At 37.7% G+C, this 14,499-nt stretch overlaps 1 pseudogene; it reads left to right on the forward strand.

Annotated features, from left to right (window-relative positions):
- Positions 1-644: 644 nt before the first annotated feature.
- Positions 645-14,499, forward strand: part of LOC109675687 (ubiquitin-associated protein 1 pseudogene) — a 31,845-nt pseudogene continuing 17,990 nt past the window's right edge.

Consider the following 14,499-nt stretch of genomic DNA (forward strand, 5'->3'; position numbering starts at 1 on the left):
AACCAAGTAGCATTAGCAATGCCCTGGAACTTGTCAGAAACACAAATTCTCAGGCATGTCAAACTTAGTAAATCAGAATCTCTTAGTACCAGTCCCAGCAATCTGTATTTTAAGTAGCCCTGTATTTTAAGATGCCCTGCTCTCGGAGTCCTGGGTATGTATCTCTGTAAAAATGGGATTGCCTAGGCAACAGGATGTGTGCGTTTTAAAGTTTTAATAAGCTGCTGAGATGATCCACACCCCCTTCATCCGACGTCCCCCCCCTTACCCCCTCCCCCGCCGTCTTGATTACATCAGCCCTGCGTTGGTTCCGCCCTAGTGGGGTGTGCGTGCACACGCAAGCGTCGCCGGGTATCGCGCGACGAGTAGGACGTCCAGGGGGCGGGGTTCATTTCCCACTCACGGACGACGGAGGCCTAAAGGAGTCTAAAAACGGCAGCGTTAATCTAGCTCTTAAGTGGGTGGAACAATGGCGGAACGAAAGGTGTGCAACTTTTCTTGGATCCCGCTGTCTGTTAGAACCGCGAGTTTGCCTGCATTTCCCTCTTAATAAGTTACTGTAAAATTCATAGTGAGAACCCCGGAGCTCGAAGCTCTGCCTTGCCTGCAGCAGGGGTGCCCCAATTGGCCAGTGGTGAGGGCGCATGCGAGCAAATGACAATGACGTAATTTTGCAGTTCTGAGCGGGAACGAGGCTTTGGAGTGGGAGGAGGTCCAGAGAGTAACCGGTGGGCTAAGTCCAGGCCAGGCCAGGGCCGAAACGCGTTGTGAGAGATAGGGGGCCCCAGAGGGAGGCGTCTTGGACACTAGGAGAATGAGGCCCGGGGCTGGGCCCCTGAAAGGGGAAGCCGCTGTCCAGGCGGACATTACAGCCACCCAAGGGCAAGTAGTCGGGTGGCCGCCAGGGGGTGACCGTGCCTGCACACCTCTGCAGATGGGTTCCACGCAGACTGTCCCATATGTTTTTGAAACGTTTATTTTTATACCTGTTACCTTTACTTCCCTGACATCCCACAGCAAATGCATAGTGTTTGATTCACTTTTGAATCACAAGCACGGAAGTGAAGGGCCTGGTACAAAAAGGGCACAGTTGAAGACTGAAAGAAGAGACTAAATAAATGAATAGCTCAGGGGTATTTATAAATGACCTAAAGAAAATTTAGGCCTTTTTCTCTTCATAGAGAAGAAAATTTAAATGTCCACTAGCAGATCCTGAGCCCACGCAGTTTTTACATTGTTGCAATCGGAGAGTACACATAACCCTGTATCCTTAGTTACAGCATAATAATTTTTCTCTGTTGCTATAGAATCTCCACAGCCGTCATCTCTCGGTAATAGTTGTAGAATGTTCCATCAGACAGCTGTGCCACGGTTCACTTAACCCTTCTCCTCTTGTTGGATATTAAGACTACTTCCTACTTCTTGATCATCAGAGGAAACAAATAGCCTTGCAGGGGATAATTTTATGTTTAGAGCTTTTCCTATTTTGGGATTGGAGGCAGATAGATACTGATTTAGGACAACAACCACCGGGAAAATGCATGAACATTTTTTAGGTTTTTGTCAACCTGGTTTTCTGAAAGGGATCATACCCATTGACATCAGAGGCCAAATCCGAAATCAACTCTGGTGACTCCGGGTCTTGCCTGTCTCCAAGCTGGTTTTAATTTTCCTGTCCTGTAGCAATGCTCAAGTTTATTATTAGTCTTGACCTTTGGGGCAGGCAAACACACACCAAAGGTTCAGGGACAACTTTAGCAACTGCAACAGCTGACATTATGAGAGGGTGCAGCTCAGGTTTCATGCTTGAGCAACTGTGTTGGATGAACTTGCCTCCCTGAGACAGAATCTGAGAGGAGGAACAGGTTTGGAAGGGAGCAGATGAGATCAGTTTTAAATATGTTTAGTTCAAGGTACCTTTGGGACATCTAAAAGGGAGGTATCCAGGAGACAGGCATACATATGGATAAACAAGAGTCTTTGCCCTTCTCTGAACTCCCAGAGCTCCCTGTCTGAGGATCTCTGCTCAGATTGTCTTTTACCTGGTACTTCTATGGGAGCTCCTTGAGGACAGGATAAGGGCCCGATTCATTTGTGTATCCCCCTCTTAGTGCGCAGCACACCTAGAAAGCTTTAGAAGTCTGTCTTGTATGAAGGAATTCCATTGATTTTTGCAGTTGCAGTTCTGATGGGGAGGGGTACTTGGGAAGCATGAGACTGCTTGGAAGGCTTCCTGTAAGAGGTGGCATAATGTTAGTGTTGATCATCATGACCATTTGTTGAACACTTATCATGTGCCAGTCACTTTGTTACATTCATTCCTCAAAGAAGCCCCTTCTGGCCTGCCATCCTTACACCACAGCTCCCCCTCACCCCTGGCATTTGCGTGTGTGTGTGTGTGTGTGTGTCCACAGACTCTACTTACAGTTCCTGCCAAATGGTCAAGCAAGGAGTAACAAGGTACCACCCCCTACTTTAGGGTACAGCACCTGATCCAAGCTTAGTCTCACAACCTGTGATTGTATGGCAAGCTTTAATAGATGAGATGGGCCAATCAGATTGCTCTCTTGGGAATGTGAAATAAGAGATCCACAAGGGAGTTGCCAGTTAGTTGTGTGGAGCTAAGCTGACAGTTCTAATACACCAGGATGTTGGTTGGGGTGGGGGTGTTATGGACTAGGTTAAGTGTTTGTTGAATTTCTAGGGGAGCAGTTAAAGGTGGTTTGGCCGAGCAAGAAGCACGGGGTAGATGTACAGAGAGAAACAGACACGTAATGTGGATGAGTTATATTAACAACAAGGCTGTAGAGCAGAGGCCCATGCCTCATCTAGACATTTCCTGCAGCACCAGGCATAATGAGCTCTATCTGTACTTGACTTCTTGCCCTTGGATTTCTGCTTCCTGATCAACCTTCACTTGGTTTCTGTTCCTTGCATCCAAAAGAACCCTAACCAAAACAGCCCTTTACATAGATTAATTTAATTTGCACTTCGGTCCTTGGAGGTGAGTGTACTTTTCCTCATTTTACAAATGAAGAAACTGAGGCTTAGTGAGATTAACTTGACTAAACAATGGGAGTCGGTCTAGCTGATTCTCTTAATTTATTTTTATAGCATTAATATATTGTTATTTAAAATCTACCACAAGCTTGTTATTTTTAAAAAGGTGAAAGAAAATGCAGACATGATCCTATGTGATTTGACTGTCATGAGCTCCTCTGACTCTTCATTTTCTAAGTTCCAGTTACATGGTCCTCTATGGAAACCACCAAGGTTGTTCTTACTCTTGGTTCTTTGCAGTAAGTGTTCTTTCTTGGAATGTTTTCCCCATTGATTTTCAAGTGGCTAGCTCCTTCATATCATTTAGGTCTCAGATCATTTGTCACTTCCTCAGAGAAGCCTTTGCCCAACCACACAACATGAAATCCCCCACCTGTCTTGTTCCCCCTCAGCTCTCTGTCATATCACTGTGGTTTTTCCCACATGGACCTTTTCATTGTGTTATTCATTTATGTAATTGCTTATTGTCAGGTTCTCTTTCAAAAATGAGACCAGAGGCTTTACCTTTATTCCCAGGACCTAAGACAGTGCTGCTGCATTATAGAGTTCAAATTAATATTTGTTGAATGAATGAATATATAAGCCAAAAAAGAAGACCTTGTCCAACCCTCTTCTCTCCCAATGTGAATCCCCAGAAATATTAACTTAAGTTTCATTTACATCTTCCCAGATATTTCCTATGCACATACAAAAAGGCATATATCTCTCTATATAAGAATCAATATTAACATATGATTTTTTTATGGCAGTGAATGTTCTACAACTTGTTTTCTTTGTATGACACCTAACAGTTTATCATTAACATCTTTCTCTGTCAGTAGATATAAATCTACTTCATAAAAACAAAATAAATTTGTACTGTTGCAGTGTGTAGATGAACCAGTTATGTAATCAGACCCTGCTTAATAACTGTTATTTTCCCCATTTTTTATAAGAAGTAATGTTAAAATAAATATTCTTGTCTACATGCATTTGCACAAATGTTCACACCCATTGTTGTCTTTTGGCTTTGCTTGTTCTATATGAAATGATAAATTTTGTTTAAACCTATATGGTCAGGTTCGTCAGTCATTTTCTTTATGGCTTCTGGGTTTCCTTTTATGCTTAATAAAATTTTCTTCATTTCACAAATTAGATATTAAAATGATTTAGCCATTTTTCCTGCTAGTACTTTCATGGTTTCAGTTTTACAGTTAAATCTTCCATCTATATGGAATTTATTTTGAGGTGGGATTTAGGACAGGTAACCCTCTTTTCCTTCTCATTGCTAAGTCTACTGTTTCTTTTTTTCTTTTTTTTTTAAGTCTACTGTTTCAGTACCATCTACGGAGTCATAATTTTTGACATATTGAGTTGAAATGTCATCTTTACCATATATGGAGCCTTCATATGTACTTGTGTTTGTTTCTGCTCTTTCTTTTCTATTCCATTGATCCAGAGGTCTATGTATGGACCAGTGCCACCTTGTTTTAATTATAACATGTTAATTTTGAATGTATTTTCATATTGGGGCAATAGTGCTTTTGTCTTCTTTTACAGAATATTTCTATGTATTCTCACATATTTATTCTTCCAGGTGAACCTTAACATCATTACAAAATAACCTACTGGTATTTTGATAGGGATTATGTTGGATTTATAGGCTAATTTAGAGAAAATTGTCATCTTTGTAATATTGAGTCTTTCAATTGCCGATTAAAGTATGTTTTTCTAGTTATCCAAGTCTTTTATGTTACTCAGCAGAATTTTAAAGTTTTCTTTAGGGCTGGGGGGGCATGGGTCAAGTGGTAGAGTGCCTGCGTAGCAAGCATGAGGCCTTGAGTTCAAACCCCAGTACCACCAAAAAAAAAAGTTTTTTTCATACATATTCTGAATATTCCCTGTTAGGTTTATTTCTAGTTTTGGTTGCTATTGTGAAGGAAATTTCCCCTTATTTTTGGAACTGGTAATGGGATAGCAATTATACATGCTTCATTAAATTCTATTCATATTATATGTTTTCCATATAGTCCCTTAGGTTTTCAAATTATATAGTTATATAATCAAGAAATAGAGATTGTTTTGCCCCTAGCTATTCAAACACCTGCCTCATTTAATTCTCTTGTCTAATTGTATTTTGTAGTGCCTTCAGAATGTTAATAGAGGTGTCGATGGGGATTTTTTTTTCCTGACTTTAACAGATATTTTCACATTTCATTATTTAGCATGATACTGGTTTTTGTTTAGGAATATGTAGTATAAAAATTATATTAAGGGACTATCCATTCCTGGAAAAATAAATCAGGAACACCTGTAGAATTTTCTTAAATTCATCTTGTATGTTCTCTGTGGATGTAATGACTGCTATCCACTACTACAGTATCACCTATGAGATGATAATGTAGAGTTTCTCACCTGGCCTATTAATATATTATATATATTTCCTAATATATAGACTCTTCTGATGACTCCCACTCATTTTTAACTCTTAATTTACTTTGGGATTCTATTTGTTAATATTTCATTTACTTTGCATCAATATCTATAAGTGAGATTGGTCTGTGATTATATCTGAGCTTTCTTTTGAGAGTCCAACAATTTCTCAAATTGTTTTATGAAGTCTCTGGACATTCAGGGACAGAAGTTGTGTTAATTTTAGGGGAGGACTCCAGTGAATGCCAACCATCCTTCCCTAGCCCTTCCATGCTTCCTTGCTGTATTCAGTGGTTTCTGAGAGATTTTGTATATTCCTTGTATATTTGTGGAAATAAATGCCATTAAAAACTCCTTTTTTTGCAGTGCTAGAGACCAAACCCAGCACCTGGGGCATGGTAAGCACTCTACTACTGAACCACAACACTTAACTATAATATCATTAATTGTAAATGTAGAGATATTTAATCCAAGTTGGCCATTTAAACAAATATCAAAGGAATTTGCTAGGAAATGATAAATGATGGCCATTCTATGACCTTATGTTTTTTTTCTTTAAAAACAAATTATGTTATTTATGAAAGTAATTAAAAATTAGTTTGTATTAAATAATTAGCACATCATTAAGGCTCATAAGTGAAAAAATCCTCCATCCCACTATTCCATGTACCCTGTCCTTCCTTTCGATGTCAACAATTGCAGTTCTGACTGTTTCTCCCATTATGTCCTTGTTTTTTATGGATATAAAAGGAGGCTGAGGCAAGACAATTGTGAGTTCAAGGCTACCCTGAGCTACATAGTGAAATTCTGCCTCATAAAAATTGATAGAATTTCTATCTTAGAGTAGTTTGAATTTTACAGACAAATTGAATGCAAAGTAGTGAGTTCTCATATAGCCATTCTTTCTCACTTTCTCCCACAATTTTCCCTATTATTAATATCTTGCATTAGTGTGGTGAATTTGTTATAATTATGAGTCAATATTTATGCATTATTCTTAGCTAGAGTCCATAGTTTACATTAGGGTTCACTCTTTGTCATGTACATTCTAGGGGATTTACGAAGGTGTAATGACACCTATCCACTATTACAATGTTTCATTGTCCTAAAATCTGTTGTACCGCACCTATTTGTCCTTCCCTTGGACTCCCAGAAATGCTGGCAACCACTGATCTTTTTTACTGTCTATATAGTTTCATCTTTTCCTGAATGCTGTATCATTGTTACCTTTTCACACTGCCTCTTTCACTTAGCAATATGCATTTAAGTTTCAACCCTGTCTTTTTGTGCTTTGAGAGCTCATTTCTTTTCATTGATGAATAACATTCCATTCTATGGATGTTGCAGAATGTGCTAATTTGCTCATTGAAGGACATCTTGATTGTTTTCAAGTTTTAAAATTTATGAATAAAGCCTCTATACAAACCTTTGCATGGACTTTTTGTGTAGATTTTTTCATAAACATAAATTTCATTTCGTTTGAATAAATACCAAGGGGATAATTACTGGATCATATGGTAAAAGTATGTTTAATTTTGTAAGAAACTACTAAAAAACTTTCAAAGTGACTGTGCCATTTTGCAGTCCTATGAGCAGCAAATGAGAGTTTTGTTGTTCTATGTCCTCCCCAGCATTTGGTATTGCCAGTATTTTGGATTTTGGCCATTCTAATAGGTGTGTAATGCCATTTCATTGTTGAAATAAGTGACATAAGCCAGAAACAGAGACAAGTACTACGTGTTTTCTCCGTATGTGGAAGCTGAAAGGCATTGATCTGAATTTAGAGTAGTGATTACAGAGGTTGGGAAGTGAGGGAAAGGAATAAAGGGAATATGGGTAATGGGTACTGAAACACAGCCATCTATATCTCTTCTTTGCTGAGGTGTTCATTCAGGTATCTTGTCCATTTTAAGATTGAGTTGTTTGGGCATCAGTGGTTCACCTGTAATCTTAGTTACTTGAGAGGCTGAGATAGGGAGGACTGTGGTTTGAGGCCAGCCTGGGCAAATAGTTTGTGAGATCCTTATCTCCAAAATAACCAGAGCAAAATGGCTAAAAGTGTTGCTCAACTGGTAGAGTGCCTGCTTTGCAAGCATGAAGACCTGAGTTCAAACCCCAGTACTGCTGAGAAAAAAAAGGCTGAGCTATTTATTTTCTTACAGTTGAGTGTTAATAGCTCTTTTGGTGGGTTGGAGGTGTGGCTCAAGTGGTAGAGTGTCTGTCTAGCAAGTGCAAAGTGCTGAGTTCAAAACCCTAGTCCCACAAAAAGAGAGATCTGACGCTATGAAACTAGTAGAAGGAAGCACAGGAGAAACACTCAAGATACTGCAATAGGAAATGGTATGACCCTAAAAGCACAGGAAACAAAAGCAGAAATAGACAAATGGGGTTACATCAAACTTAAAAGCTTCTGCACTGCAAAGGGAAACAACTAACAGAGTGAAGAGGCAGCCTACAGAATGGGAGAGAATATTTGCCAACTATTCATCTGATGGATTAATATCCAGATAATATAGGAACTAAAAAATTTAACAGCACAATAACTAAAACAAGACAGGATTAAAAATGGGCAAATGATCTGAATAGGCAGTTCTTAAAAAAAGAAATACAAATGACCAACAAATACATGGAAAAAACTGCTCCATATTATTAGCCATCTTCCTCCGGTTAGAATGACTGCAATCAAAAAGAGAACAACAGAAATAACAAATGCTAATGAGGATGGAGAGAAAGGGAAACCTGAACTGGGGCATGGCTCAAGTGGTAGAGCACTTGCCTAGCAAGCATGCCCTGAGTTCAAACCCCAGTGCTCCCACTGGTGGTAGTGACCACCAGTACCACCAACGGCAACAAAACAACAGCAACAAGCAACAAAAAGAAAGGGGAATTCTATACACAGTAGGGGAAAATATAAATTAGGACAGCCATTATGGAAAACAATAGGGTGCTTCCTCAAAAAACTACCTATATATAGCATATGATCCAGCTATCTCACTTCTGAATATATACCTAAAGGAAATATTTTGAGCTGATTTTTGTGAAGGGTGGAAGGTCTGTGTCTAAATTAATTTTTTCCCTTTTGTACATGTGGTTGTTCCAGAACAATTTGTTGGAAAAGACTGTCTTTACTTTATTGTATTATTGCGTTTGCTCTTTTGTATGGGGGTCATTTTTTTTGTGGGACTGAGGTTTGAACTCAGGGCTACTCGCTGTAAAACAGGCATTCTACCACTTGTGCCACACCTCCGGTTCATTTTGCTCTGGTTATTTTGGAGATGGGAGTCTTGCAAACCGTTTGCGTGGACTGGCCTCGAACTGCAATCCTCTTAGCTTCCAAGTAGCTAGGGTTACAGGCGTGAGCCACTGGCGCCTGGCTTGTGTGTCTTCTTTTGAGAAATGTTTACCCATATTTTTAACCCACTTTAAAAGTAGATTTTTTTTTTGCTATTTAGTCTTTGGAGTTTCTTCCATATTCTGGATATTAATCATTTGTCTCACATATTGTTTGCAAATACTTTCTTCCATTCTGTAGATTCTGCTTTTTTACTCTTTTCTTTGCTATTAGAAGCTTTTTAGTTTGCTATAAACCCATTTGTCTGTGCTTTTATTATCTGTACTTTTGAGATTTTCTCTAAAAAATCATTTGCATATAAGTCTTTAAAACATTTTGAGTTGATTTTTTTGCATGGTGAGAGATAGGAGCTTGTCTCATTCTTGTGCGTGTGGATATCCATTTTCTCCAGCACCACTTCTGAGTATCCTTTTTCCATTGTGTATTCTTGGCACCTTTATAAAAAAATCAGTTGGCTATAAATTTGTGGGTTTACTTCTGGTCTCATTGGTCTGTGTGTCAGTTTTATGCCAGTAGAATTCTGTTTTGCTTTTTTTTTTTTTTAGACAAGTTCTCACTATGTAGCTGAGGTTGGCCTCAAACTTGTGATCCTCCTGCATCTACTTCCTGAATGTTGGGATTACCAGCATGTACTACCATACTTGGCTTTTGCTTTGCTTTTTAAAGTGTATGTATGTAGTTTTAAAGGGGTTACTCTAAAAAGAGCAAAGCTGTAGGCATCCCAATACCTGATTTGAAGATACACTACAGAACATTACACAGCATGGTATTGTCATAAAAAGAGGCAAATATGCCAGTGGAACAGAACAGAGAACCTAGAAATAAATCCATGCATCCACAGCCAAGTGATTCTTGAGCAAATTTCCAAAAACATATGTTGGAGAAAGAACAGCCTCTTTTAACAAATGGTGCTGTGATAACTGGAAATCCATATGCAAAAAACTGAAATGAGATTCCTATCTCTCACTGCACAAAATTCAACTCAAGATGGATCAAAGACATTAAGACCCAAAATTCTGAAACTACTAGAAGAAAATGTAGGGAAACACTTTAAGATATTGGTACAGGCAATGATTTTCTGATTTGGACTCCAGTAGCTCAGGAAACACAAGCAACAATTAACAAATGGGATTGCATCAAATTAAAAAGCATCTGCACAGCAAAAGAATAAATAAACAGTGAGGAGACAACCTGCAGAATGGGAGAAAATATATGCCAGCCATTCATCTGACAGAGGGTTAATATCTAGAATATATAAAGAACTAAAAAACCCCTAACAACAGAAGCAAATTAATTCAATCAAAAGATGTTAAATGATATGAATAGATACTTTCAAAAGAAGAAATACAAATGGCTAACAAATATATGAAAATACTGCTCAATATCATCAGTCATCAGGGAAATGCAAATCAAGACATCAATGAGAAACCATCTCACCCCAGTTAGAATGACTATTTTTTTTGGTTGAGGTTTCATCATTCTATTTTGTATATGTATATTAAGCACATCAACCATATTGCCTCACCTTCATCTCCTTCATTCACCCTCTTCCTCCCATAAGTAGGAATAACTATTATCAAAACTAAATCAAAACCAAATAAAACAATAACAAATACTGGTAAGAAGATGGAGAAAAAGAAACCTCATACACCACTGGTGAGAACGTAATTATTACAGTCATTATGGTAGCAACAGGAAGGGGTGCCTTGTCATTACTATGTGAACTTTTAAATCTGTGCCCATTGGCATTTTGGGTTTCTCCAGTGCATATTCAAGAGATATAGGAGGAAAATGTAGAGCCCGGGAACTCACTGCAGTGCCATTCCTTGAGGCTTGAGATCCCTAGACAGTTCACCATCCTTCCTCCAAGGACCAGAGTCATCTCAGGATTGTTTTATGTATGATGTCCAGGGTTTACAGTTAGAGTTAGCTAGAGAAATAAGGAGAAATGAATCAATTCCATCTGGTCTGGAAACACAAGTGCTCATATTTTTATTTGGTTACTCATGCTTTTCTCATTCTTTGAATAATTCATTGGTTTTTAGAATATTCACAGAATGTGCAACAATCACCACTTGTAAGTGCAGGGCATTTTCATCATCCCAGGAGGAAACTCAGTACCCATTAAAAAATCCTCCCTCAGTCCCCTGCAGCCATTAGTCTATTATCTGTCTGTATGGACTTGCCTATTATACACATTTAATATAAATAATATCATATAAATTATGAAACTTAGGTGTGCCCACGTTGTACCATGTACTTCATTTAGTATTTCATTCCTTTTAATGGCCAAATAATCCACTGTATGGATATATCACATTTTATTTATCCATTCATCAGTTGATGGATATTTGGGTCCATTTTTGGCTGTTAGGAATAATGCTACCATGAACATTTACATATAAGTAGTTGTTTTACTACCTATTTTATATTCTTTTTGTTATATATCTAGGATCAGAATGTAACATTTTTGGGCAACTGTCAAGCTTTTTCAAAGTGTGTGTGGGGGGCGGTGGGAGGCAGGTGGCCCAAACAATGTATACACATGTGAGTAAATGTAAAAACGATAAAATTTTTAAAAACTACGTATGACATTTTACATTCCTACCAGCAATGTATGAGGGTTGAAATTTCTCCACATCCTCACCAATATTAATGTTTATCCTTTTTATAATAGCCAACCTAGTGAATGTGAAGTAGTACCTCCTTATGGTTTTTTATTTCATTTCCCTGATGTCTAATGGCGTTGAGCATTTTTGCATATGCCTGTAGGTCCTTTGGATATCTTCTTGTATCTTCCTTCATGAAAATGTCTATTGAAATCATTTTCCCCTTTTAAAAATTGGGTAATTTGTTTTGTTATTGCTAAATTGTGTGCTTTATACATTGCATTTACTAAAAATTTCTTACCATATATAGGGTTTTTAAATATTTTTCCCATTTTTGGTATTGTGTTTTCCCTTTTTTTTTTTTTTTTTTTTTGCGGTAGTAGGGCTTCAACTCATGGCCTTCATCTTGAGCCACACCACCAGTCCCTTTTTTTGTGATGGGTTTTTTCAAAATAGGTCTCAAGAACTATTTGCCTGGGCTGGCTTCAAACTGCGATCCTCCTGATCTTTGCCTCCTGAGTAGCTAGGATTACAGAAGTGATCTACCAGTGTGGGAATCTTTTCACTTTCTTGATGGTGTCCTTTGAATTACATTTTATTTATTTATATTTCTTTGCTTTTCTTGAGATTAGGCCTTTCTGTGTTGCCCAGGCTGGTCTGAAACTTTTGAATTTTCTGCCTCATCCTTCAGAATAGCTGGGATTATAGGCAATATTACTGTGCCTGGCTTGTACCATAAACTTTGATTTTTTTTGTATGCTGTGAAATAGAGATATATCTGTCAATCTGCAGACCCATAACATCTGGAAATTTTTTTCTGTATTCTCTTTTGGTATTTACCTTTCTTCCAATTCTTGGCTCTTTTTCTGGTAGTTTGTTAGTTAATTGATGGGCTTCCTAAATAGATATTCTTATTTCCTTACTTTATTTATTTATTTTTTGGCAACACTGGAGTTTGAACTCAGGGCTTCACACTTGCTAGGCAGGTGCTCTACTACTTGAGCCATTCTGCCAGCTCTTTTTTGTGTTGGGTGTTTTTGAGATAGGGTCTTGTGAACTGTTTGCCCAGGCTGGCTTTGAAACATGATCCTCCTGATCTCTGCCTCCTGAGTAGCTAGGATTACAGGTGTGAGCCACAGGCACCTGGCATATTTGCTTACATTTTATTTACTATTTTCCATTTAATACTTTTGCTCTAGTTTCTGAAGTATTTCCTTCTAGCCAATGTCTTATTTGAAAATTTTACCTTTAGTCTCCTATAGCTCTTTTTTAAAATTTTTGCTTGGCTTAATTTTATGAATCGTAATCATGTTTCACAAGAACATTTAGTGTCTTTTTGAACTTAGTCAACAGCATTAGAAATAATCATATCTTACCCGTTCAGTCTACTAAATGAACACCATTAATGATACCCAGTTGTGTATATATACCCCAGTTTTTTTTGTCCATTAATCTGTTGAGGCACCCAGGCAGATTCCATAACTTGGCTTTTGTGAATTGTACTTCAATAAACATGTATGTGTAGGTATCTATTGTATGCTGACTTACATTCCTTTAGGTATATGCCCAGGAAATCTAAGCAAGGAGATGAAAGACCTCTACAATGAAAACTATACAACACAAAGGACACAAATTGAAGAAGACATTAGAAGATGTCAAGACCTCCCATGTTCTTGGATTGGTAGAATTAATATTGTGAAAATGCCTATATTACTGAAAGCAATCTAAAGATTCAATGACATTCTTCACAGAAATGAAAAAAAATTCCTAAAATTCATATGGAAGCACAAGGACCTTGAATAGCCAAAGCAATCCTGAGCAAAGAGAGCAATGCTGGAGGAATCACAAGACCTGACTTTAAACTATACTACAGAGCCATAGCAATAAAAACATCATGATGTTGGTATAAAAACAGACATGAAGACTAATGGAAATAATAGAAGGTTCAGAAATAAGCCCATGCACCTACAGTCATCTGATTCTTGACAAAAGGGCCAAACATATACATTTGGGGAAAAGACAACCTCTTCAACAAATGGTGCTGGGAAAACTGGGTATCCATAGGCAGAACAAAAATCAATTCATAATGAATCAAAGACTTTAATGGAAAACATAAAAATTTGAAACTCTAGAGGAAAAAATAGGGAAAACACTTCAAGATATATGCATAGGCAATTATTTCCTAAATAAGATTTCAATAGCTCAGGAAATAAGAGCAAGAATTGACAAATGGGATTACATCAAATTAAAAAGCTTCTGCACATCAAGTGGGAACAATTACCAGAATGTAAAGACAGCCCACAGAATGGGAGAAAATCTTTGCCAGCTATTCATCTGACAAGAAATTAATAACCAGGATGTATAAAGAGCTCAAAAACTAAACACCAAAAGAACAAGTATTTCAGTTAATAAATGGACAAATGAGTTGAATAGACAGTTCTCAAAAGAAGTACAAATGGCCAATAAATGCATGAAGATGTTCACCATCCTTAGTCATAAAGGAAATGCATATCAAAACTCCATCTCACCACAGTCAGAATAGCCATGATCAAAGAAAACAAACAACAACAAATGCTGCTGAGGATGCGGGGGAGAAAGGAATCCTCATACACTGTTGGTGGGAACGTAAATTAGTGCAGCCACCATGGAAATAACTATGGAGGTTCCTTACAAAACTAAAACTAGAAATGTCTATAACTTTTTCATTTATTGCTTTGTAAAAATGTGCATCTAGATTTAGTTTCATAGGCTCAATGTCTTTTCTTGTTTCTATGAAAATATTTATAAAAGTTTTAGAAAGTTTTCTTCTATTCCCTGAATTTACTCTATCTCCTATGGGTTCATTTTTTCTATTTTCTGCATTTGTCTCTTATTTCAAAAGAGCTTTAATAAGTCATTGCTGCAGAAAGATGCACTGAGAAGCTAAGTGAAAATTATATATGGATGACAGGGAATTGTCAACTATTGGGTTTTTTCCCAAGGTTGTTATGTTGGCAAGACAGCTTCTTCACTAAGAGAAAATTCAGATCTTTGTATCTGGAGGTCTTTTCTCTGAGGTCTTTAATC

This window comes from Castor canadensis, chromosome X, assembly GCF_047511655.1.
Source record: "Castor canadensis chromosome X, mCasCan1.hap1v2, whole genome shotgun sequence".
Taxonomy (NCBI): domain Eukaryota; kingdom Metazoa; phylum Chordata; class Mammalia; order Rodentia; family Castoridae; genus Castor; species Castor canadensis.